The 25,218-nt window shown below is 41.7% G+C and overlaps 1 long non-coding RNA gene across 1 annotated transcript; it reads left to right on the top strand.

Annotated features, from left to right (window-relative positions):
• Window positions 1-301: 301 nt before the first annotated feature.
• On the top strand, window positions 302-6,889 carry LOC140499421 (uncharacterized). Its single transcript, XR_011965440.1, has 6 exons — window positions 302-426; window positions 527-679; window positions 3,251-3,390; window positions 4,020-4,137; window positions 6,252-6,433; window positions 6,605-6,889. It is a non-coding gene; the product is annotated as an uncharacterized lncRNA (long non-coding RNA).
• Window positions 6,890-25,218: the final 18,329 nt, after the last annotated feature.

The raw sequence follows: 25,218 nt of genomic DNA, 5'->3' as shown, positions 1-25,218 counted from the left end.
TGATTCCTACTTTCTCCTCTCCTTTCTATGAGTATCACCTTCTTCCCTTATCCCTTTCCCTTTCTATTTTCCTCTAGGGTAAGATGTATTTCTATACCTAGTTGAGTGTATATGTTATTCCTTCTTTGAGCCAGTTCAGAGGAGAATAAGGTTCAAGTATTCCCTCCCCCATCTTCCTCTCCACAGTAAAAGCTCTTTCTTGACTCTTTGAAGTAAAATAATTTACCTCATTGTACCTCTCCCTTTCCCTTTCTCCCTTTTTCTTACTCCTTAATTTTTTGTTTTTTGTTTTTTAGATGTCATTGGTTTGTTGCTGTCCTTTGTTCTGGAAGAGGACCAAAATGATAGCACTACACTAGAGCCAAGTTTCAGTGTGTCTGATTGTGGCTGATCAGACCAACCAAAGCTCAGAATTCTCTACCACAGGTCTGTGGGTACAAATAGTCTGTGTGAACATTTGGGGTGGATACTCTACTTTTGCCCATCATGCATTTCCTTTGAGCTGTTTCAATTTTCTTTTGCTTAGAATGCAGCAAACTTCTCTGATGTGGGCATGCTTTGCTGAGTGTTCCTGTGCCAGCGTCTTCCATATCACAAATCAATTCCAGAGTTCTTCAGAGAGACCTTGAAAGTGTCCTTGTATTGCTTCTTCTGACCACTATGTCAACACTTGTCCTGTGTGAGTTCTCTGTAATACAGTCTTTTTGGCAAGTGTACATTTTGCATTTGAACAATGTGGCCAGCTCATTGGAATTGTACTCTCTGAAGCAGAATCTGAATGCTTGGCAGTTTAGTTTAAGTAAAGTCCTCAGTGTCTGGTACCTTATCCTGCCAAGTGATTGTCAGAATTTTCCTAAAACAATTCAAATGGAAGTGGTTCAGTTCCCTGGCATGGTGCTGCTTCACTGTCCAGGTTTCATAAGCATACACAATGAGGTTAGCACAATGGCTCTGTAGACCTTCAATTTGGTAGTCAGTCTGATACCTCTTATCGCACATGCTTTCCATCATATTCAATTCACATCTATGTCCTCTGCTTATATGTACTCCTTCTAACTGCTCTAATAATGAAAAAGTTTTTAGGAGTTACGTTGTATCATCTTCCCACGTAGGAATATAAACAGTTTCATCTTATTAAGTTCTTTTTGATTTCTCTTTTCTGTTTACCTTTGTATGCTTCTCTTGAATCTTGGATTTAAAAATCAGATTTTCTATTCAGCTCTGGCCTTTTTTATCAGGAATGCTTGAAATGGAAAGTTCTCAATTTCTTTGAATGTCCATTTCTTTCCTTGAAGAATTTTCAGAATAAGAATTGTAAACTATTAACCACATGAAAACATTCACATTAATAATGAAAGAAATGTAAATCAGAACAACTCTGAAGGTTTTACCTCACTCTGAGTAAATTGGCAGAGATAACAAAAGTTGAGAATAGTCAATGTTGGGCAAGTTTTGGGCAGATGGTGCATAAATGCATTGTCGATGGAGCTAAAGCTATTGGGAATTATGCAAATAGTGACAAAATGCCTTAACCCTTTGAAACCTAGACTCCCTTATTAAACCTCCCCAAGGAAGCCACTGATACGAAGAAAGTCCCCAAATAAACCCAAAGTTTTATAGCAGCATTTTTATTTTTTTGGTGAGAGCAGAGAATAATATAAGGCAAAGCTCGAATTTTAGTCCGGAGGCATCATGAAGGATAGGTTGGAGGCAGGATAACCTATTGGGATACTTTTGTAAGACAGGTCAACAAACATTTACTAAATATGTGCTGGTGTCAGGTACTGTGTCATGCACTGGTTTTGCAAAGAAAAGCAAAAACTGTCCCTACTCTGGGAATTCACAATCTATCTACTGGAAGAGACGGCATGCAAACAACTATGTACAAACAAGATAGATAGAGGACAAATTGGAGATCAACTCAGAATGAAGGCACAGACATTAAGGTGCATTGTGAGAGGCTCCTTCCAAAAAGTGGGATTTTAATTGAGACTTGAAGGAAGTCAGAGATGTCAGGAGGCTGAAGTGAGGAGGAAGAGAATTCTAGGCGGGGGGACAGCCAGTGAAAATACTGAGTTGGTAAAAGGAGTGTCTTTAACTGAGTCTTTTACCAGAGACACCTGGCTATAGAGTATTCTAGGGAGTAAGGTATGAGAAGGCTGGAAAGATAGGATGAGGCTATATTATGAAGGCCTTTAAAATCATCAACATTCATTTCCACAAGATTTTGAGTTCTGAATTTTCTCCTTATTTTCCCCTCCCCCAAATGTCATGCATTCTGATTACCCCTTCCCCCAGTCTGCCCTCCCTCCTATTACCCCAACCCCTCCTATCCCTCTCATTTTTTCGTAGGGCAAGACAGAGTTCTATATTCCTTTACCTATATATCTCATTTCCCAGTTCCATATAAAAACAATTTGTAATATTTGTTTTTAAAACTTTGAATTCCAAATTCTCTCCCTTATTCCCTCCCCACCCACCCTCACTGAGAAGGCAAGCAATTCGACATAGGCTATATATGTGTAGTTATGCAAAATGCTTCCATAATAGTCATGTTGTGAAAGACTAACTATATTTCCCTTCATCCTGTCCTGTCCTCCCATTTATTCTATTCTCTCCTTTGACTCTGTCACTTTTCAAAAGTGTTTGCTTCCAACTACCCCTTTGTCCAATCAGCCCTCCCTTCTTTTATACCCCCAGTCATCCACTTCCCCCTACTTTCCTGTAGAGTAAGATACCCAATTGAGCCTATATGCTATTCTCTTCTTAAGCCAAATTCGATGAGAGTAAGATTTTCTTATTTCCTCTAACCTCTCCCTTCTTCCCCTGCATTGTAAAAGCTTTTCCTTGACTCCTTTATGGGAGATAATTTATCACATTCTGTCTCTTCCTTTCTCCTTCTCCAAATATATTGCTCTCTCACTCCTTAATTTTATTTTTTTAAGATATCATCCCTTTATATTCAATTCACCCTGTCCTCTCTGTCTATATCTATATCTATATAAAATATATATATATTCCCTCCAACTACCCTAATGCTGAGAAAGGTCTCATGAGTTACAAATATCATCTTTCCATGTAGAAATGTGAACAGTACAATTTTAATAAGTCCCTTTTGATTTCTCTTTCCTGTTTACCTTTTCATACTTTTCTTAATTCTTGTGTTTGAAAGTCAAGATTTCAGTTCAGCTCTGGTCTTTTCATCAAGAATGCTTGAAATTCCTCCGTTTCATTGAATGTCCATTGATAGGGTGATGACTCAACAAACGTGGTGTCTTAATGTAATGGAGTAGCATTTGTACACTAAGAATTATAGAAAGACTTGTATGAACTGATGGAGAGCAAAGGAAGTGGATTCAAGGAGGACTTCATACACAAGGACTCCACAGTGTAAGTAAAAAAGCATTTGAACTCAAATCAAAAGTAATGGCTAATATTGGTTCTGGAGTACAGCAAGTGAAACACTTCTCTCCATACAGTAGAGAAGCAGGGGACTGACCACAGGTATGGAATTTTGCCTGTGTTCTCAGATGTGCACATTAGATTGGCTGGTTTTACTTGACTATTTCTTTTCTTTTTTTACAAAGCACAGTTGTCTGGCAGTAGGTGATATATTAGGAAATGAGTAAAGACATCAGTAAAACTTTATAGATATTGACTTGTCAACTTTGTGGAAGATAGATGGAGAAGGGGATGGCTGGAAGCAGGGAAACTAATAAAAAGACTTATAGAATAGTCCTGGTGAGAGGTAATGAGGCCCCAAACCATGTTAGTGGCCTTGTGAGTAGAGAGAGGAAAGGGATGATAGAAGTCAAGTGAACAGGATTTGTTCACTGATTGAACTCAGGGATGAGCAAAAGGGAAGGGAGGGCTAGGATTCCTCAAGACTGTGAGGGAACCTGGGAGGTTTGAAGGATAGGACAAGGTAGATAGTCTTTGTGATTTTTTTCATGCTTGGCTGCATAAAAATAGGCTCTTGGAAAGTGGTTCTTTAAACTGAATGTCTCCCTGAATCCCAGGGGATGGTGTAACAGAGTGTGACTGTATTTCCTGTACCGGGTGGAAAAACTGCCACAAGAAAGCATTGCTCTGAAAAAACAGACTCAGAAAGTGAAGGAGCAGTTTCTTCAACAACAGGTACAGTAATGTTCCTCATCAGTTCCTTGAAATGAAAGAAACAAGGGAAAATTCAGATTGATGTAATAATATACCCTGTAGATAGAAGCATTATCTTTTAACTGATCATGAAGACAAACTTTTAACCCTTAACTTGGTTTTCTTAAAATATATTTATGTACTTTATCATAAATTACCCCTAAGAGAAGTTGTTTATAGTGCTTGAGCATGAAAACTTTTTCCCGGAGCTCCTTCTCCATCACTATCTTACTGTGACCAACAGTCTGCAGCTCCAAGTCCAGGACTTGGATTTGTTCCTGAAGACAGAGGGAGCAGGTTCCTACTTCATGAGGGCACATGACAACAACCACTTCGCTTATTTGCTTCCTTTGAGCAAGGGCAGTTTTAAAGGGGTAGGATCTGGTTTTGGTCACTTGAAGTTTCATACGTGATAACAAATACTTTAATACATTCCCTTAGAAGTTTTGTTGAGAAGGGGTTTAACTTTACTTAACCAAGTCATGTACATTTTCATTGGCAACAAATAAAACCATGGGGCACATTTTTTGTACTCTATTGGTGAAAGATACAGAAGAATTCTGAAATCAGGAAAAGGACAACTCCTTTCACAGGAGTGGCCTATACTATATGTTACAAACAAGACAACCATGTTGAAATGCAGGCACAGGGCCTCTCATGGGTCCTGTGACAGCAATGGGGCCACAGAGACTGCTGAACAACATGGATCACCCCAAGAAAGTGTATCCTAAGTAAGAAAGCTATGGGGTATTAAAATGGTAGTTTGGAGTCTGTGATACATAAACAGTTAAAGAGAAAATCTTTTGTCTGACTCCCTAATTTATCCACCAATAAGTTTTCTAACAGAAAAAAATTACATCTTTCTGATAAATGAGGTTACAGCTAGAAGGAAACTTGGAAATCCTACGAGTCACCACACTCTTTTTACAAATGAAGACACAAAGTCCCAAGGAGGGGGCAGGCAATTGATGTTCTCTCCCCACACTTGCACTTTGAGCTCACTCCTCCACGAGAGAGAGAGAGAGAGAGAGAGAGAGAGAGAGAGAGAGAGAGAGAGAGAGAGAGAGAGAGAGGGAAGGTGACATCTGCCTATATTTAGAGCTTGGATGTTTCTTCCTTCTTTGACCTGGGCTCTGAGTTTGTTTAATTCTGTCTTTGAGGATTCTTGGTCAGCGAGGGCTTCCTGGAGGTGGTGGTTCAGGATGCTCACTGCGTTTTCATAGGCTTTGTGCTGGGCCTCCATCTCCTTCTGCACACTGGTCAGATTTGAACCCAATGGCTTCATCCTTTGCTTTTGCTCTGTAATGATCCTGCAGCAAAGTAAAGGAGAAAAAAGAAAAAAAATCTGAGGCTACAAGCCATCAAAAATGGAAATGAAATGTTTAACTTCATATAATCTCAGAGCTTGGAAGCAACCTCAGCAGGCCTCTAGAGCTAACTCTTGTCACAATATGGTAAAGGCCAAGGTCCCAGAGAGAAAGTGTCAAAGAACGACTCACTAAACCAATGATAAGACATGCAAGGTGTTCCAAGGTTTCAATCTGCATTTTCCTCTTCTCAGAGGACCTTGGGAAGGATCCTGTGAAATTAGGGGAAAACTCCCTCTCCTTACAAACCAGAAAAACTGGTCACTTTCCCCCCTGAATCACAGCAATGAATCAATTCATATTTCATGACAGGCTGGAGAGAGTGTATGGAGCAACATACATAATACAGAAACAAACTTTGCAGAAGTGGGAGAGAATTCAGAAATCAAAATTGAAAAAATAACTTAAATGTTAAAAACAAATGTTAAAATAAAGATGTTAAGTGTTAAAAATAAAAATGATAAATTTATTTAAAAATAATTTAAAGAAACAAAGGACAAACATGGGGCAAGGTCCTCCCATTCCATTCAAAGCATCCCTCACAGACACTGTGCCACGAGCTGGCCAAGTCAATTGCTGGTTTTGGTCCTTGATTAAAAAAGGAAGGATTGGAGAGACAAAGTCTAAAACTACTTCTGACTGACTTTCCCTGATTAAAAAGCATGATTTGAAATCTAAAAGATAATATCTGGGTGGGTGAGCTTAACTTTCCGCCATTTCTACCTGCAGGTTATGGTCTGTCATTTTTTGTGAAAGAGAATGACTACTCCAAAACAGGGCACAAAAAGGATTTTTGCAAGATGAATTTTAAATGTTCTAGGTGTGAGAGATGATCTCGGAGGATCTCCATCAGGAGTGAAGCCTCTTCCAGGGGTTCATCGTTTCTTGTCTTGTTGAAACATTTGCAGCAGGTAGACCTTGTAGAAGAAATGTTGTAACATATTCTGTACTGTCCCAGACTCCTCCCTATATTTTCCCTGACTGTCCTCTGTATTTTCGAGCCTTTCCCCCCATTGTTTTTAGGCACATAGCAGGGAGGAATAACACCTCCCCCACCCTTTTTTATTTTTTTATTTTTTTAGGGTTAATGTGTGAAAACTGTCTTCCTTCTCTGCTGCTGGAGTAGATTGCCTTGAATAGATTGAACCCTCAGGACTTGCACCCCTGAGCCCTGAGGAAGGGGGCTAGTGAAGGGGCATTGCGGTAAGGGCCTATATAATGAGCTGAGTTAAACACAGCTCTGCTCTCTTCAGTTGGTGACATCTTTTGGGCACTCTGAGGGAGCCCTTTCTCCAGAAAGTCAATAAATGAACTCTTCTTTTTGCTAATATCTCTGAGCCTCTGATTCACTCATAAGGGTCTCTGTACCCCACACATAGAGAAGCTTTCCATTTCCAAGAACTCTGAATCCCTTCCTTTTGTAGAGATGTGGAATCTTTCACAATGAAAGTAACAGATCCCCAGTTTTCCAGTCTGCCAACCTGGAATATCCCAGCTTCAGTTTTTTTTAAAGGTGGACCATGCTCACAGTGCCTGTGAACAAATAGACATCAACACAGAATGAAATAATATCAAAGAGTCGATTTCTTTGTAGGGTTTGTGAATATTCTGGGTGGCAGAAGAAGAGGTTAATAAAAGTTTTGTGGGCTTGTAAACTTTTTTCTTTGTTCACAAGGACAAGTGTATATGCAACAAATCTGAGAACAAACTTGATGCATACACAGTGAAAGGTAAGAAGCCCAAGGGCTGTAAGAGCATTTACAAAATGTTTAAGCAACTAATACTGGAGAAGGATATATACTGTTTCATGGACTTTTATATATGAGCAGATGTCATAAGTGCACAGAATAAGGTATATGTGGTATGAGATTTTATACTTATGGAAGAGGATTTCATACATGAAAGCACAGAATCATCAAGGCACTGAAACATCCAGGGATGGGTCTGCATTTCCACGTATAGAGGAGTCCACATCCACACATAGGTAGGCATAGGTATCTGTTCATACATAGGCATAGAAATGAAGAAAAACTACTTGGGATGAAACCACCCTCACATGAACACTGCCATGTGCTCATCTCCACTTCTGTGGGTGCTTCCTCCAGGCAGCAGGCCCTGAGGGGCTAAGTCATCACCCTCACGGACATACTCACTTTCCAGCTTCTTGCTGCATTTGTTCTGCTTGTTGTTTCAACACCTCATTCACATCTCTAAGAGACACCATTAGTTCTCTGTCAAACTGCAAAGACTTGAAAATGGGAGAGATGGATACACAATGTGAGATGTTTGGAAGGGAACCATCTTTCAGTCTGCTCTGTGGCCTGCTTTATGGTAGGAGATGCTATCTGGACAGGGGTCTGAGAAATGGAGTGAGCATCATGACTCCAGGTGCACTGGAGGCTACCTGAGCACCTCCATCTACAGAGCTGATAAGGTGTTATTTGGGGGCTATCTGCTGTCTCAATTTTTGAAATTTTCCCTCTGTGGATGTTTGCTACCTGCAGTGTTGAGAGCCCAACTCTGAGGACCTCTTCTTAAAATGAGACACTTTGGAGGAGACAAGGAGTAGAACTTGTGAAAGACGTCTTGGTAGCCACAACAATCAAATTAGAAATCCCCCTGAGATAACTCTGCCAGTACCACCCAGACCTGTAGCTGTGTCTCCATTTCATCTCCTTTCTGCATCAGGTCCAGCTCTACTTCCAGGTCAGGTTATTTTCTGTTGGAAATAGGACACTTCCTTCCATAACTTGGAATGTGCCACTTCCACCAACTTCTTTTCTCCCTGAACTTTGATTAAATCCCACCACAGATTTCTCTTCTCGAAGTCCAGTCTTTGCTTGGTGGTTTTCAATTCTCTGACCAGCTGGTGCTTGGAATTTGCTTCCTTCAGGTATGCTTCCACCATGACCTACTAGGACATCCTAGAATGACATAATATTCTTAGGATATGGTGTTGAAGTTGACTTTCTTGGTTAAAAATCCTTGTTGGAATAGTTTCAATGCTCAAAGTCTAGAAGCAACTGCTTTTAGGGGGAATTTATGAGAAAGTTTATAGATATATTTTATGAAAACCAAGTCAAGGGTTAAGTCTATCTTCATGATCAGGTAAAAGATAATCCTTCTCTCTACAGGGTGTATTACTACACCAATCTGAATTTTCCCTTGTTTCTTTGATTTCAAGGAACTGATGAGGAGCATCACTCTACCTTTGGTTGAAGTAACTGCTCCTTCACTTCCTGAGTCTGTTTTTTTCAGAGCAATGCTTTCTTGCTGCAGGTTTTCCACCTGAGACAGGAAATACAGACACTCTGTTATACCAGCCCCTGGATCCAGGAAGAAATTCAGTCTAAAGAACCACTATCCAAGAGCCTATTTTTAGGCAGCCAAGCATGAAAAACCATCTCAAAGGCCATCTGCCTTGTCCTATCCTTCCACTCTCCCAGGTTCCCTCACAGTCTGGAGGAATCCTTGCCCTCCCCTCCCCTTTGCTCATCCCTGGGTTCAATCAGTGGACAAATCCTGTTCACTTGACCTCTATCATCTCTTTCCTCCCACCACTCACAAGGCCACTAACGTGGTTTGGGGCCTCATTACCTCTCAGCAGGACTATTCCATAAGTCTTTTTATTAGTTTCCCTGCTTCCAGCCACCCCCTTCTCCAATCTATGTTCCACTAAGCTGACAGGTCGACATCCATAAAGTTTTATTGATGTCTGTACTCATTTCCCAATATACTGCCTACTGCCAGATAACTCTCTGCTTTGTGAAGAAAAAACAAGAAACCAAGTAAAACCAGACAACCTAGTGGGCAAGTCAAAGAATATAGGCAAAGTCCCACATCTATGGTAGGTCCCCTGCTTCTGTACTGGAAGGAGGAAAGTGTTTCACTAGCTGTCCTCTAGATCCAATATTAGCTATACCTTTTGATTTGAGTTCAAATCCTGTTTAAATATTGTTTTTACCGACATGGTGGAGTCCTTATGTATGATGTTCTCCTGACTCCACTTCCTTTGTTCTGCATCAGTTCATACGAGTTTTTCTACATTTCCTATTCTTAGAGCACCAGTGCACTCCAATGTACATTAACACATCACCTTTTGTTCAGCCATTGCCCAATCAACCCACTTTGTTTTCAGTTTCTATGGCCACAAAATATTCCAGTTAGATATGTGACTTTGCTGCCTTTGAACATCTTGGGGGCACATGAATATTAGTGGGGTCACTGCATCCAAGGCTGGGAAGAACTTCCCAATTCATCTTGCTAAGGCATGGGGATAGCTGTGTCATTCTCTTGCTCAAACATCTTTAATGGGGAAATTATTTGCATGCTTCTAGGATCAAAAGAAATAAATCCTACTGTCTGGCATTGAGAACTCTGGCCAGTCTCCTTCTCACTTGGTACTCCAGGTTAATCCTCAGAATCCTTCTTTCATTTACTTTGCTTTGTATTGCCTGGCTCCTCAAATTCAACACTCCACTTCTGTACCTTTACAAGGGTGACCTCATACCTAGAATGGATTCCTCCTTTTCTTTATCTCTTAGCTGCCCTAGTGAACTTCTCTTTCTTTGTGTATCTCTATCACTGAGCCTCACACCATCCTTAATAAACCCTTCCAGTCATCCCCTACAGTGCTGCAAACCTTGAAGACAGACAGAATGCTCTCCTCATTTCCTAACCCAGAAATGTTTCACAGAAATGCTCTGATACCTGAGATGGAACTGAGGGCCAATCATCAAGTCAAAACAAGGCGTCAGGGAGACTGACACATGTATCATGAAATACAGGGAGGACAACATCTGGAATTAGTGACTCATAGATTTAATCATCACACTAAACTTCCAGCAGGTACAGAAAAACCTGGGGAAGACTTTGCAGTCAAAGGTTTAGTTCATCAGTCATTCCCAGCCAAGCCACCAAGTACATGCTTCTCCTCTTTGTTCTTTGAACTACACCAGTGATGTTTAAGAGATGAAGTAGAAGAGCTCTAGACTGACCTTGTGGGCCCTAGTTAGTCTGGCCATAGCTACCAAATGAACCGAAACTGTGAAACCAACTTCTCACGATTCTGCCACCAATCCATCCTCTATATTCAGTCCAAAGAGATATTTCCTAGAATGCAGGTCCAATCATGTCACCCCTTGTTCCCCATACCCCCAAACTCCAGAAGTTCCTTATTCCCTCCAGCATCAAATAGAAAAAGCTGTTTGGCATTCAAAGCCTTCATAACCTAGCCCCTTCTTCCTTTTCCAGTCTCCTTCCACCTTATTCTCCAATGATTGATGCAGTGACACTGATCTTATGACTGTTTCAAGAACAAGACCCTCCAGCTCTCTAATCTGGGCATTTTCTCTGTCTATCTCCCATGCTCAGAATACTCTTCCTCCTCCACTCCAACTACTGACCTCCCTGTCTTTAAGTCCCAACTAAAATCCCACCTTTTATAGGAAACCTTCCCCAACACCTCTGTTGCCTTCTCTCTGTTAATTATTTCCTATGTATCCTGTATATTGCTTGCTTATGAATATTTGTTTTCTTGTTGTCTTCTCTGTTACACTGGAAGATCCTAGAGGGCAGACACTGTCTTTTGCCTCCTTTTATATCCCTAGTGCTTAGTACAGTGACTTGCACATAGTAGTCACTTAATAAGTGTTTACTAACTGATTTTTCAGATAGTGAAACTGAGGCTCCCAGGTATGAAGGAATCTCCCCTAAGTCAGAGGGGGTTAGTATAAGTTAGACATGAAACACAGCCCTCCACTGAGGCCATAGTCCCTCTTGTCAATCACCTCAAACTGCTGGTACACATGACAATTTTATAATTCTCTCAAAGGACAAGCAGTACAACTTTACTCCATGTATATCTGACCCTCTATATAGCTGTACATATTAATAGCAGGAGTAACAGGAAAGCTACTGTGCCTAAAAAGAAGTAGGTGCCAATGTCTGCATCATATGCCAGAGGCCACGTGGCCCAAGGAGGTGACTCAGTGGCTTCTAGGGTGGCTTGGTAGACAGGGTCCCCTGCACTGTGTTCCCTAGATTCTGTATCTTCCTCTCAATCCAATCTCTGGCCCTTGGAATTTCTAATGCTGTCTCTTCCCCAAGGAAAACTTACATATAAACTTCAAAAAAATCTTCCTAAGTGAGTACCTCTTTGTAATCCCAGCATATATCACCCAAAGAATGGTCCACTTCCTCACCTGGCTGCACTTGACAGCTATCTACTACCTCAGCTGCTCCAAGAGCTCTCAAGTGACTTCTGCATCTACCTCCAGCTACTGGGCTCCTTGATCAAACTCCTCCTTGCTCTGTGGCAGAGGTGAACTGGAAGGAGAGAAGCCCCAGAGGGGGTAGAAAATTGCACTAGGACCCAGCTACGAGCTGAGCCTGCCTTTGCTCTAGCTCAGCTGAGGAGACCTCCCAGGATCAGACCACCCCCTCCTCCACACTTAGCAAGCTAGCCCCAGGATAATCCAGGAAACACAAAACAAAAGGATAAACAAAGGTACCTACCCTTCAATTTCCCACACCAGCAGCCCAACAACAGATTCTCCAGCTTTTAACTGAAAGAACCAGAAGCTACAACACACAAAGCCTCACTGTCTTGAGCAAGAAGCAAAGGAGGAGAGAAAAGACTGTAGAATCTTTCTATGGGGACAAGGACCAAAACATGATTACCAAAGAGGTCAGTATTGACACTGTACTCCCATCTGAAACTTCAGAACGGACTATGAACAGCTCGCATGCACAAAGAGCTCTCCTGGAGCAGATGAAAAAGGAAATAGAAGAAAAACTGGCCAATGATTTTAAAAGTATGCAAAAAGAATTCTCTGAAGAGAACACTTCTTTAAAAAGGAAAATCGAACAAATGGAAAAGGAAGCACAAAACCTAACTGGGAAAACTGGACAAATGGAAAAGGAAGAACAAAAACTTATTGGAGAAAATAATTCCTTAAAAGGAATAATTGGGCACATGGAAAAAAGAGATGCCAAGGTTAACTGAAGAAAACAATTTGATGAAAATTAATATTGGAGAAGTAGAAACTAATGACTCTATGAGACATCAAGAATCAGACAACAAAAATCTAAAGGAAAAAGATGTAAAGTATCTAACTGGAAAAACAACTTACCTGGAAAATGGATCCAGGAGAGAAAATTTAAGAATCATTGGCCTGTCAGAAATCTGTGATGAAAAAAAGAGTCTGGATAATATCTTCCAAGAAAACATCAAGGAAAACTGCCCAGTAGTGTTAAATCCAGAGGCCAAAGTGGTCATTGAAGGAATCCACCATTCACCTCGTGAAAGGGATCCTAAATTAAAAACACCAAGAAATATTGTTGCCAAATTCCAGAACTATCAAGTGAAGGAGAAAATACTACAGGCAGGCAGAAAGAAACCATATATTGAGGAGCTGCAATCAGGATGACAGAGGACCTTGCAGCTTCTACATTAAAAGATCGAAGAAATTTGAATCTGATATTCCCTAAGGCAAAGGAACTGGGACTACAACCAAGGATTAATTATGCAGCAAAGTTCAGCATAACATTTCAGGAAAGGAGATGGACATTCAACTAAATAAGGGATTTCCAGACCTTCCTGACAAAAAAAGCCAGAACTCAATAGAAAATCTGATCTTCAAACGCAGGTCTCAAGAGAGGAATAAAAAGGTAAATGGGGGAAAAGAAAAACTTGTTACTCAATTTGGACAAACTGATTACATCCCTGTAACTGAAGATGATATGTGTTAATATTGAAAATTGTACATCTATCATGAAGTATAAAAGGGATGTATATAGATAGAGGGAGTGGGTATAAAGTAAATGATGTGATGATAAAAATGTGATTTATGCATTCAAAGGAATTGTAACAAGAGATGTAAAAAGGAAGAAGCAGAAAATGATAAATTACATCACAGGAAGAAGTACAAAATTATATTATAGTAGAGGGAAAGAGGGGAGGGAGAGGAGCATTGTTTGAGAGGTACTCTCATCTGATTTGGTTCAAGAAGGGAACAATGAACTTAAGTATATAAATCTGCCTAGCTCTATAGGCAGTAGGAGGGAAAGGGGGAGGAAAGGAGAGGGAAAGCTAAAGGGGGGAAGAAGTAGATAGGTTAAAGGGGAGTAAAAGGGAGGGGGGCTAAAAAAAGGAAGGGAAGACTGTGGGAGGTGGTGGTCAAAAGTGAAAACTCTATTGAGGAAGGGAAGGGAGATGAGAGAAGTAAAAGCACAAATGGTGAGAAAGAGGATGGAGGGAAAGACACAGATTGTAATCTAAACTGTGAATGTGAATGGAATGAACTCTCCCATAAAACAGAGACGGATAGCAGAATGGATTAAAAGCCATAATCCAACAATATGTTGTTCACAAGAAACACATTTGAAATGGGGGGATGCACACAGGGTAAAGGTAAAGGGTGGAGCAGAATATACTGTGCTTCATCTGATGTAAGAAAAGAAGGGCTAGCCATCCTAATCTCAGACAAAGCAAAAACAGAAATAGATCTAATCCAAAGAGATAAGGAAGGAAACTATATCCTGCTAAAAGGCACCATAAACAATGAATCAATATCATTGCTAAACATGTATGTTCCAAGTAGTATAGCATCCAAATTCTTAGAGGAGAGGTTGGGGGAGTTGCAGGAAGAAACAGACAGCAAAACTATACTAGTGAGGCACCTCAACCTCCCCCTCTCTGAACGTGAGTAATCTAACCTTAAAATAACAAGAAGGAAGTTAAGGAGTTGAATAAAACTCTGGATAAGATAGGTATGATAGATCTTTGGAGACAACTGAATGGGGATAGAAAGGAATATACCTTTTTTCTCAGTGGTACATGGCACATATACTAAAACTGACCATGTTCTAGGGCATAAAAACCCCACCATCCAGTGCAGAGAGGCAGAGATAGTCAATGCATCCTTCTCAGATCATAATGCAATAAAAATTATGCGTAATAAAAGGCCATGGAAAGATAAATCAAAAATTAATTGGAAACTAAATAATCTAGTCTTAAAGAAGGAGTGGGTAAAACAACAATTCATAGAAACAATCAACCACTTCATTCATGAAAGATGATGTCTAGGCTCTTTTTTTGATCATGGCTTTCAGGTAGTCCCATAATTTTTAAATTGTCTCTCCTGGATCTATTTTCCAAGTCAGTTGTTTTTCCAATGAGATATTTCACATTATCTTCCATTTTTTCATTCTTTTGGTTTTGTTTTGTGATTTCTTGGTTTCTCATAAAGTCATTAGCCTCCATCTGTGCCATTCTAATTTTGAAAGAACTATTTTCTTCAGTGAGCTTTTGAACCTCCTTTTCCGTTTGGCTAATTCTGCTTTTGAAAGCATTCTTCTCCTCATTGGCTTTTTGAACCTCTTTTGCCAATTGAGTTAGCCTATTTTTCAAGGTGTTATTTTCTTCAGTATTTTTTTGGGTCTCCTTTAGCAGGGTGCTGACCTGCTGTTCATGCTTTACCTGGGTGTCTCTCATTGCTCTTCCCAGCTTTTCCTCCACCTCTCTAACTTGATTTTCAAAATCCTTTTTGAGCTCTTCCATGGCCTGAGCCCATTGAGTGGGTTGGGATACAGAAGCCTTGACTTCTGTGTCTTTGCCTGATGGTAAGCATTGTTCTTCCTCATCAGAAAGGAAGGGAGGAAATGCCTGTTCATCAAGAAAGTAACCTTCTATAGTCTTATTTTTTTTCCCTTTTCTGGGCATTTTCCCAGCCAGTGACTTGCCTTCTGAATATTCTCTTCACACCCACTTCACCTCTGGATCCTCCCAGCCAGCACTTGGGGTCTGAGATTCAAATGCTGCTTCCCAGCCTCAGGGCTTTTGGCGGGGGCAGGGCTGCTATTCAGTGTGAGATGAAGTTCAGCTGCTCAGGTTGGGGCAGGGCCACCACACGGGCTCAGTTCCCTCAGGGGGTTTATGCAGAGACCTTCAACAATGGATCCTGGCTCCTGCCTGCTTGGGGAGCCCTGGTCTGCTCCTGCCTCCGCTGTTGGCTCCCGAGGGGGCCTGAGTTATGGGGGCACCCCACTCCCCTCTCAACCTGCCAAAGAGACCCTCTCACCGACCCTTGTCACCTGTGGGTGGAGGGACCCACCTGGCCGCTGGAGATTCTGTCCCTGAAGCCCGCTCAGATCCGCTCTTCTCAGCACCGCGCGCACGTGGCCTCTGGGCTGGGCTTGGCTCTGAGTCTGCAGCACGATGGACCTTTTGAGAGAGGTTTGCAGGGCTCTCTGGAACAGAAATCTTCTCTGCTCCACTCTTCTGTGGCCTCTGCTGCTCCAGAATTCGCTGGGGGTTCTTTTTTACAGATGTTCTATGGGCTGTGGGTTCAGAGCTATGTGTATGTGCGTCTTTCTACTCTGCCATCTTGGCTCCCCCCCCCCCCCCCCCAGCTATTCTTTCTTACAAGAATAATTCAGCAGATGGAAATAACTAATGAATCCTTCAGGAAAGTTTTGGCCAAAAACTACTGCTCTGGGACCAAAATGTAGTTTAAAGTAAATTGAATTTGGAGCAACCTAAATGTCACAATTCCTAGTGATAGGCTTCTGGACCTCAATGAACTCACCTCAAAATGACAGCAGGAGTTAGACTTCATGACTGGAAGTGTCCTGCAACAAGATCCTAAGATCTCCTATCTTAGGTTCGTAAGATGCCCAAATCTCTTATCTCTTCATCTCATGGCCAAATGTAAGCAAAACCTTCCAGAGAAGGAACCTAAGATGGAAGCAGACCTTACCCATGGAAATGAGTGATGGAGCTGGAAGGCAGAGTGTTACTGGAAATGAAGAGAAATATCATGAATGAAAACTGTGGACCAAATATACATGTGATTAGGGGAATGGACTGTAAGACACAGAGAAAATAGATTCTGTTTTGTTTGGCCATTGAGTCAGCCGATGAGAAATGAATTATGAGGCCAAGGGGCAAATGACTCTGGACCTCAAGGTCCTCAACACCAAATGGCTCTAGCAGTTAGAATAGATGATGTGGAAGTTTCCTACCATGAGATCCTAAGATCTCCTATCTCTCATTCTGATAGTCAAATGTAAACAAAACCTTCCAGAGAATGGATAAAAGATATAAGCAGACCTCACCTGCGGAAATTGGTCATTGAGCTGCAAAGCTGGTTTTTAATGGAAATGAAGGGAAATACCATGAATGAGAGTCATCGACCAAATATCCATGTGCCAAGGAGGGATATGGATTGTAAGACACAGGGAAAATGGATTCCCTTTTGAAGAGGGCAGAGCATAGGCCCTAGCATAGCATCAGAAGGATCAAGTTTGGCTGCTATGATCCTGGCTGAGTTATCTGAAACTCAAGAAGCATTGGTTACCAAAGTTCCACAGGGAACTGACGCTGAGTCTCCATCGCCCCCTACTGAAATTGAAACCATTGGAACACGGACCATAAGAGCTTCCACAGTGGCCCCTGGACCAGGGACAAAATCTCAGACTCAGAGGCCTACAGAACCTCTTCCACCTTGTCATCTTTCCTGGAAAGCCCTAGAACACCAGCTACTAGTCCTGAGACAGTAACAAGCCCTTATCTGGCACCATCCACTTTGACAGCTAAGAAATCACTGGGAGCAGACCCTGCTTCACCAGTCTCTGTTTCCACAATGCTTTCTGAAGTCACTGCACCAAGGGCAAGTAAGTACTTCAGGGTCTGAAATTCAGAGCACAGCTACCCTGGAAGTTAGCACAGTTCTAGCAGTGGATTAGTCCTGCTTTGACCTTGATCCCTCCAAAGTCAAAGGTCACAGCTTTGATCAGCATAAATGTGGAGACTATATTCAATTCAACTGCCTCATCACCAATGAAAACAAGTTCTCCAAGTCTAGTTGACATCATCTTAGGTGAACCTTTCCTGGAGTCCTCCACAAAAGTGGTAACACCTGGCCCTGTCCACAAGTCTCTGAGTCCAAGCCCTAACATCTCTCCTACTGTTAGCAGTTCTGCAGCCTTCATAAGCTCCAGTCCCCATGGGACTGCTCCTCCTTGAGAATGATAAGAGACAGCCACCTCGACTACAGGGCCAGTGGAAACATCAACTCCAGCTGTTACTCTGCCTCCAGCAAGAACACAAGCAGCCTGGATATCATCACCTCCCAACCCAGCCACCCTAGGCTCCCCAGACTCAGAGAGGAGCAGTGCCAGAGGAGAGACAGCCTCTGTTTTGTCCTCTACCTACCAGCTCCACTGTGTCCACAGGTAAGTAGATTTCTAATGAAGCCTCCTGTTTAGGGAATGTTGATGTGCCTAAAATTAAGTTGTTCCCTGTTAGTTTAACATATAATGGGATTGTCCAGTACTGAAGTAATGATTTGGAGGGGAAAACTTCCATTAGCTAGTATGATGGAAGAAATAAGAGAAGGCATTGGTTTGGGATTAACAAACAGTAGGGTAAATGCATTTCCTTTGGTGTCCCAGGACAATTTTGAGGGTCAGTGGCAAAACCCTGTGGGATCTATGTGAGGGAGTGGAGAAGTTGGCCCCCACCCCCATCAGAGGAGCCCACAGAGGAGGAGCATGCAGTAGCAGTAAGGGCAGGGGCAGTGCCAGTGGAGTGTCTGTTTCTGGAGCTCTAGGCCCACAGACTGTGGAGAGATCAAGCAGCTGACAGTGTACCCACACCCCCACTTGACAAAGAGCTCCAAAATCAAGTAAACAGCTGTGAAAATGAGCCAAAAACCAGAAAAAAAGATCAGTGTATAAAATCTTACTTTAGTAACAAGGAAGGCCAAACTATCCAAACAGAAGACAACAAAGTCAAAGCTGAAACATCCAAAGTCGTCAAGAAAAATATGAATTGGTCTCAGGCCAGGGAAGAGCTCAAAGGTATTTTGAAACTCAAGTAAGTGAAGTAGAACCAAAATTGGGAAGAGAATTGAGAGTGAGGCAAGAAAATCATGAATAACGAGTCAACTGCTTACTAAGGGAGATTGAAAAATTGCTGAAGAAAATGACACCTTAGGGGATGGAGCAAGATGGCAGAGTGAGACCCACTATTCACCTAAGCTCTTAGACAACCTCCTTCAGGTAACTCTAGAAAGAGACTCTGACCAAATTTTGGAGGTGCCGAATCCAATAGGAGACAGACTGTGACAGATGCACAGCCCAGCAAAGACTGGAAGAGGGACAGGAAGGACCTGTTCTTCCTGGGTGAGCCCACAGCACACTGCACAGTGCTTCCCCGCAGGTAAGTGGGGAAACCACAGGGCAGTCAAAGGCAGCAGCAGCATGGCGGCAAGGCAGAGTGACAGCCCAGGTCAAGGGATCACCCAAGGCCAGGGAGTGATAGCTGCTGAGCCCCAGGTATCAGCTGGAGCCCTGTTGGAGACTTTCAGCCTGCATATTAAATGTCTGTATGTCACCGACTTGATCTTCAGGGAGCCAAAATGGAGGAGGGATCTGTCAATGCTCTCTCCCCTGCCCCTCATGGACCTCAAAAAAATCATAAAATATTTCTCCAGAAAAATCATTGAATCAGTGGGAACAGTTGAAAGGGCAAACCTTCTCGTAGCACCTGAGGTTTGGAAAATAGCTAAAGGGAATTCCTCTTCCTATGACAGAGGAGAAGTGAAAGGAGAGGAGCCCCAGAAGTGGTGGAAACTCCCACTGGGACCCAAGTGTGCCTCAGCACCAGGAGGGGAGTTCCAGAGGGCATGGAAACTTGCACTAGGACCCAGGCATGACCTAATGCTAGGAGAGGAGTCACAGAGGGGGTGCAAAGTCCCACGAGGACCCAGGCATGGTAAATTGTCCAGATTAACAGAAGAGGAAGTTGAATATTTAAACGACCCCATCTCAGACAAAGAAATTGAAGAAGTCAGCATTGAACTCCCTAGGAAAAATATCTCCAGGGTCAGATGGAATTAGGAGTGAATTCTATTAAACACTGAAAGACCAGTTAATTCCAACATTATATAGATTATCTAGGAAAATTAGGGAAGAAGAAGTACTTCCAAATGCTTTGTATGATACAAATATGGTTTTCATACCTAAAGCAGGAAGAAAGAAAACAGAGAAAGGAAATTATAAACCAATTCCTCTAATGAATACAGCTGCAAAAATTTTCAGTAAGACTTTAGCAAAAAGGATACAGCATCTTATCATGAGAATAACACATTAAGATCAGGTAGGATTCATACCAGGAATGCAGGGCTGGTTCAATATTAAGAAAACTATTAACATTATCAATCATATCAACAATAAAACTAACAGAAATCACATGCATATCTCAATAGATGCAGTAAAAGCTTTTGACCAAATACAACACCCATTCCTATTACAAATATTGGAGAGCATAGGAATAAAGAGAACTTTCCACAAAATAGTAAGCAGTATCTACCTAAAACCTTCAGCAAGCATTCTATGCAAAGGTGATAAGCTAGATGCATTCCCAATAAGATCAGGCATGAAACAAGCATGTCCATTATCACCACTATTACTCAATGTGGCACTAGAAATGTTAGCTATAGCAATTAGAAAAGATAAAGGAATTGAAGGAATTAGAATAGGCAAAGACGAAAGTAAGTTATCACTCTTTGCAGATGATAGGATGATATATTTAGAAAATCCCGGAGATTCAAGTGAAAAAGCTACTTTAAATAATAAACATCTTTGTCAAAGTTGCAGGTTACAAAATAAACCCACACTAATCTTCTGCATTGCTATATATTAGTAACAAAGCCCAACAGCAAGAGATAGAAAGAGAAATCCCATGGGGTGGACACTATGAAATATTTGGGAGTTTACCTTCGAAAACAAACCCAGGGAGCATATTAATACAGTGGCAAGACACTTTTTGCACAAATAAAGTCAGATCTAAGTAAGTGGGAAATGACACTTTATAAAACAGAGTAACCAAAATGGCAAAAGAGATCCAAAAAGGCAATGAGGAGATGAATGTCCTCAAAAGCAGAATTAGGTCAGATGGAAAAGGAGGTTCAAAAGCTGATGGAAGAAAATAATTCCTTAAAGATAGCAATGAAGCATATAGAAGGTAATGAGTATATGAAAAATCAAGAATATATCAAACAAAGCCAAAGGAATGAAAAAATAGCAGGCAATGTGAAATATCTCACTGGAAAAACAACTGACTAGGAAAATACATCCAGGAGAGACAATTTAAAAATTATCGGACTCTGTGAAAGTCAAGATCTAAAAAAGAGCCTAGATATGACCGTGCACAAAATTATGAAAGAAAACTTCTCTAATGTTGTAGATCCAGAGGATAAAATAGATATTGAAAGAATCCATTGATCACCTCCTAAAAGAGACTCTCAAAGGAAATCTCCTAAGAATATTGTAGCCACATTCCAGCTCAAGGAGAAAATATGGCAAGCATCCAGAAAGAAACATTTCAAGTACTGTGGAAATACTTTCAAGATAGTACAAGATCTAGCAGCTTCTATATTGAGGGATCTCAGTGCTTGGAATAGGTTATTCGAGAGATCAGATGAAATAGGATTCAAACCAAAAATCACCTACCTAGAAAAGCTAAGTATAATATTTCAGGGGACAAAACGGTCAGTCAGTGAAATAGAGGAGTGCCAAGCATTCTTCCTGAAATGACCAGAACTGAATAGAAAATTTGACTTTCAAACATAAGAATCAAGTGAAGCACGAAAAGGTAAATAGGAAAGAGAAATCACAAGGCACTTACTAAAGTTGAACTATTCACATTCTTACATGGAAAGATCCTATTTGTAACTCTGGAGACGTTGTCTCAGTATTAGGGTTGTTGGACGGTAATCCCTCCATAAAGACATACATAAAGACAGAGGGCACAGGGTGAGTTGAACAGGTAGGAGTGATATCTAAAAAATAAAATTAAGGGGAGAAAGAGGAATATATTGGGAGGAGAAAGGGAGAAATGGAATGGGGCAAATGATCTCACAATAAAGAGGCAAGAAAAAGCATTTTCCATGGTGGGGAAAAGGGGGGAGGTGAGAGGGAAAGAGTGAGCCTTACTCTCATTTAGTTTGGCTTAAGGAAGGAATAACATGCACACTCAATTTGGTATGAAGATGTATCTTACGTTACAGGAAAGTAGAGGGAAAGAGGTTAAGCAAGGGGTGGGGATGATAGAAGGGAAGGCAAATGGGAGGAAGGGTTAATTAGAAATAAACACTTTTGATGAGGGATAGGGTCCAAAGAGAGTAGAATAAGGTGGGGGAGCAGGATAGGATGAAGGGAAATATAGTTAGTCTTTCACACACAACTTTTATGGAAGTGATATGCATAACTATACATGTATAACATACATGGAATTGCTTGCCTTCTCATTGGGGATGAGTGGGGAGGGAGGAAGGGGGAGGATTTGGAACTCAAAGTTTTAAAAATGAATGTTAAAAATTGTTTCTTTTCATGCAAAAGGGTAATAAGATATACAGTCAATGTATAGAAATATATCTTGCCCTAGAAGAAATGAGAAGGGAAGCGTGTGACTGAAGGGAGGGCAGATGGGGGAAGCAGGAATCAGAATGCACACTGTCTTGGGGTGGGTAAAAGGGAGATATGGGGAGAATATTTGGAACTCAAAATCCTGTGGAAGTGTCTGTTGAAAACTAAAAATAAATAGATAAATTAATTAAAACCAATTTTTAAGAACAAGAAAAGCAAGGTAGAATCTTTGCAGGGACTTGAAGGAAGTCAGAAAAATAAGAAGGGAAAGACTCCAGGAATGGAAGACAGCCAGTGAGCATGCGGTGAGTTGGGAAGTAGGAAGGCAAGCTCAAGGAAGAGAAAGAAGGCCAGGTCCCTGGAGGTAAGGAGGTGTAGGGTGCCAAAAGATAAGAAAAGAAAAGGAGGGGCAGGTTATGAATGACTTTGAATCAAAAACAACATTGTACATTTGATGCTTGAGGTCAAAGAAAGATATTGGAGTTTCTTGCACAGGACAATGACATGGCCAGATCTGGGCTTTAGGAAAATTGCTGTGTTGGCTGAGTGGAGGATGGATGGGAGTGGGAAGCATCTTCTGACAGGAAAAGCAGTCAGAAGGCTCCTGCAATAGTCCAGGAATGAGGTGATGAGGTCCTGCAAAAGGAGGATGACGGCGTTCAAAGAGAGAAGGTCCAAATAGGAAAGGTGTTATGAAAGCAAAATCTACAGACCTCAGCAACATATTGGCTATGGGGGATTAAAGGAAGTAGTCAAGAAGGATCTTCTGGGTTATGAGCCTGGGTGCCTGGGAAGATGGTGATTCCCTAAAATGGGCAAGTAGAGAAGAGATGAAGGTTTTGGGGGTAAAACTATGGGTTAAGTTTTGGATATGTTGAATTGAAGATATTTACAAGACATTCCGTTGAAGATTTGTAATAGGTACTTGTCCAAAAGGAGTTGTGAGACTGGAGATCACCAGACAGGTTAAGGGTGGATGAATGGATTTGAGAATCATCAATTTAGAGTTAAGAATGAAATTCACAGGAGCTTATGAAATCATGAAATTTCATAGAGAAGGAGAACAAGAAGGGTGCAACTCAATGCCCTAATGTATAGGACCCACAATTAAGATTTATGACTTAGGTGAGAATCCAGTAAGAGAGACTGAGACAGGAATCAATGAGCAGGAGAACCAGGAGAGTATTGTCATCAAAATCTAAACAGAAGATAGTATCAATGAAAATAGTATAATGAAATAAAAGGTTGCAGAGAGCTGAGGAAGAATGAGGATTGAGAAAAGTTCATTCATTTTTGCAATGAAGAGATGATTAGCAATGTTAGAGAGGAGAATTTCATTTGAATGATGAGGATGAAAACAAGACTGTAGAATTCCAGTGAGGGTGAGAGGAAAGGAAGTGGAAAGCCTTTTTGTAGACAGCTATCTCAAGGACTTTGGACACACAAAGAGAAGAGATGAGGACGGATCGCTGTCAAGGACAGATGGACAAAAGGAAGGGTTTCTTTAGACTTTCATGTTTTTGCAGATGGATTAGTAAGGGGAACAGCCAGTAGACAAGCAGAGATTGAAGATGAGTGAGAGAGTGGGAGAACAGAGGAAAGACTGCTGTGAGAAGTATGAGGCAAAGAAAGCACATCAATTGTAGTATACAAGGAGAACATGTAGAGATAATATATTACCCTTTCTTCCCCATGACTGTGATATGTGCACTCATTCGTAGTTACAGGTAGTGAGGTTGGTGTAGTGCCTGCCACACACATCCCAGACCAGGGAGCACCAGGAGGCATGGCAGTGCTGACTAGTGGCCCACTGACGCCTCAGTCCACTGTAGGTCCTATGGGCAAGTAAATGCCTCTTTTCTTTCTCTTGTGTTTCCTGGGTTCATGTCTCTCAGTTTTGGGAAAAGGTAGGAACTCATCTTCACAGTCTGAGAAGAGGACACTTTTGGGGCATATTGTAAATAGACTGAAAGACTTGGCAGCTTCATCTGCCACATGAATTTCTGCTTTGAAGTATGTTGTGATAACAGGCTTTGAATGAGGAGCTGCCGGGGGATTTTATACATTTCTTGTATTCCCTTGCATGAATACCTGTTATTTGCGTGTTAAAAGTCAGCTATAGGAGGACAAGCATCATGTGATTCTTGTCTATGCATGCCCAGCACCTCACACCATGAGTGGCAGTAAGAGTAGCTGAAGCCTAAAATCATTGTGAAATGATTGTTTATTTGAGCAGAACAAGTCCACAAACAGTTTGTCTGAGCCTGGGTCCCCTTCTCATCTTGTGACAAGATATCAGGAGAGAGCCGTCTAAACCTTGATCCCTTGATATTCAATAATTCTCATGGTGGCCACCCACCCTAGAGCAGAGGTAGGTGGCTTGCAGAGTTCTTTTTATTGTGGAAAGTGCTTGTCAAGGAGACAGTTGAGCACTGGAGAGTAATGTGAGGGGTTGTGTTTTGGTTGTGGGCAGTAGGAAACTCTGTCCAAATGACTCCAAACTTCCCCCAACACTCTTTGGGCACACTTCAACCAACTGCGCTGGTCACAGGATTCACTACCAAGGGCGCAGTGATACTAAGGAATCTGAGTGGGTCTGACCTGGAAAGAGAATCAGCAGAGTCCACCAGTGTGCCCATGACAGACTCTTCTGGGAGAGATTTCATTTCAGACACTGAAACAGAGATATTCACCATGGAAACTCTGCCAGGTACAAAAGCCTCTCAGGCCCCCCCATCTCCCTGTAGCTACTGGAACAAGTGACCTTAGGTCTGAGACACACAAGACAACCAGGAACTCATCTACAGAAGCCCCAACTCCACTGGAAACATCTTCTGGAGTCACCATGGGCATTGCAAGCCCCACATTCTCCATGACTCCAGCAGAGTCCATATCCAACTTGGGTTCCAATGGTCCCTTAAAGATCAGCCTAAATGGAACAGTTTCTTCTGTTTCCTGAAGATGCAACAGAGACATTCCCTACAGAGAGTTCCAGCACCACCCTGACTCCATGGCACACTCCAGTTGATTCTTTTCATATGACTGTCTCAGTCCCAGGAATGACAATCAGCTCCAGTTTGCTTCTGTCCTCAACTCCTGCAGCCATCAGTGCTACAGAAAGCAGGCCAAGGCCAGACTTGCCTATGAGACTCACCACCCTGGAGAAAGAGGATATCCAGACAATAGCAGAGCCAGTTTCAGCTGCTCTGTCCTCTACTCTTCCCAGCATCAACCCCACATCTGCCAGAGGGGACACGAGCAT

Source organism: Notamacropus eugenii, chromosome 4 (assembly GCF_028372415.1).
Source record: "Notamacropus eugenii isolate mMacEug1 chromosome 4, mMacEug1.pri_v2, whole genome shotgun sequence".
NCBI lineage: Eukaryota > Metazoa > Chordata > Mammalia > Diprotodontia > Macropodidae > Notamacropus > Notamacropus eugenii.
This window is presented reverse-complemented; position numbering and strand designations above follow the sequence as displayed.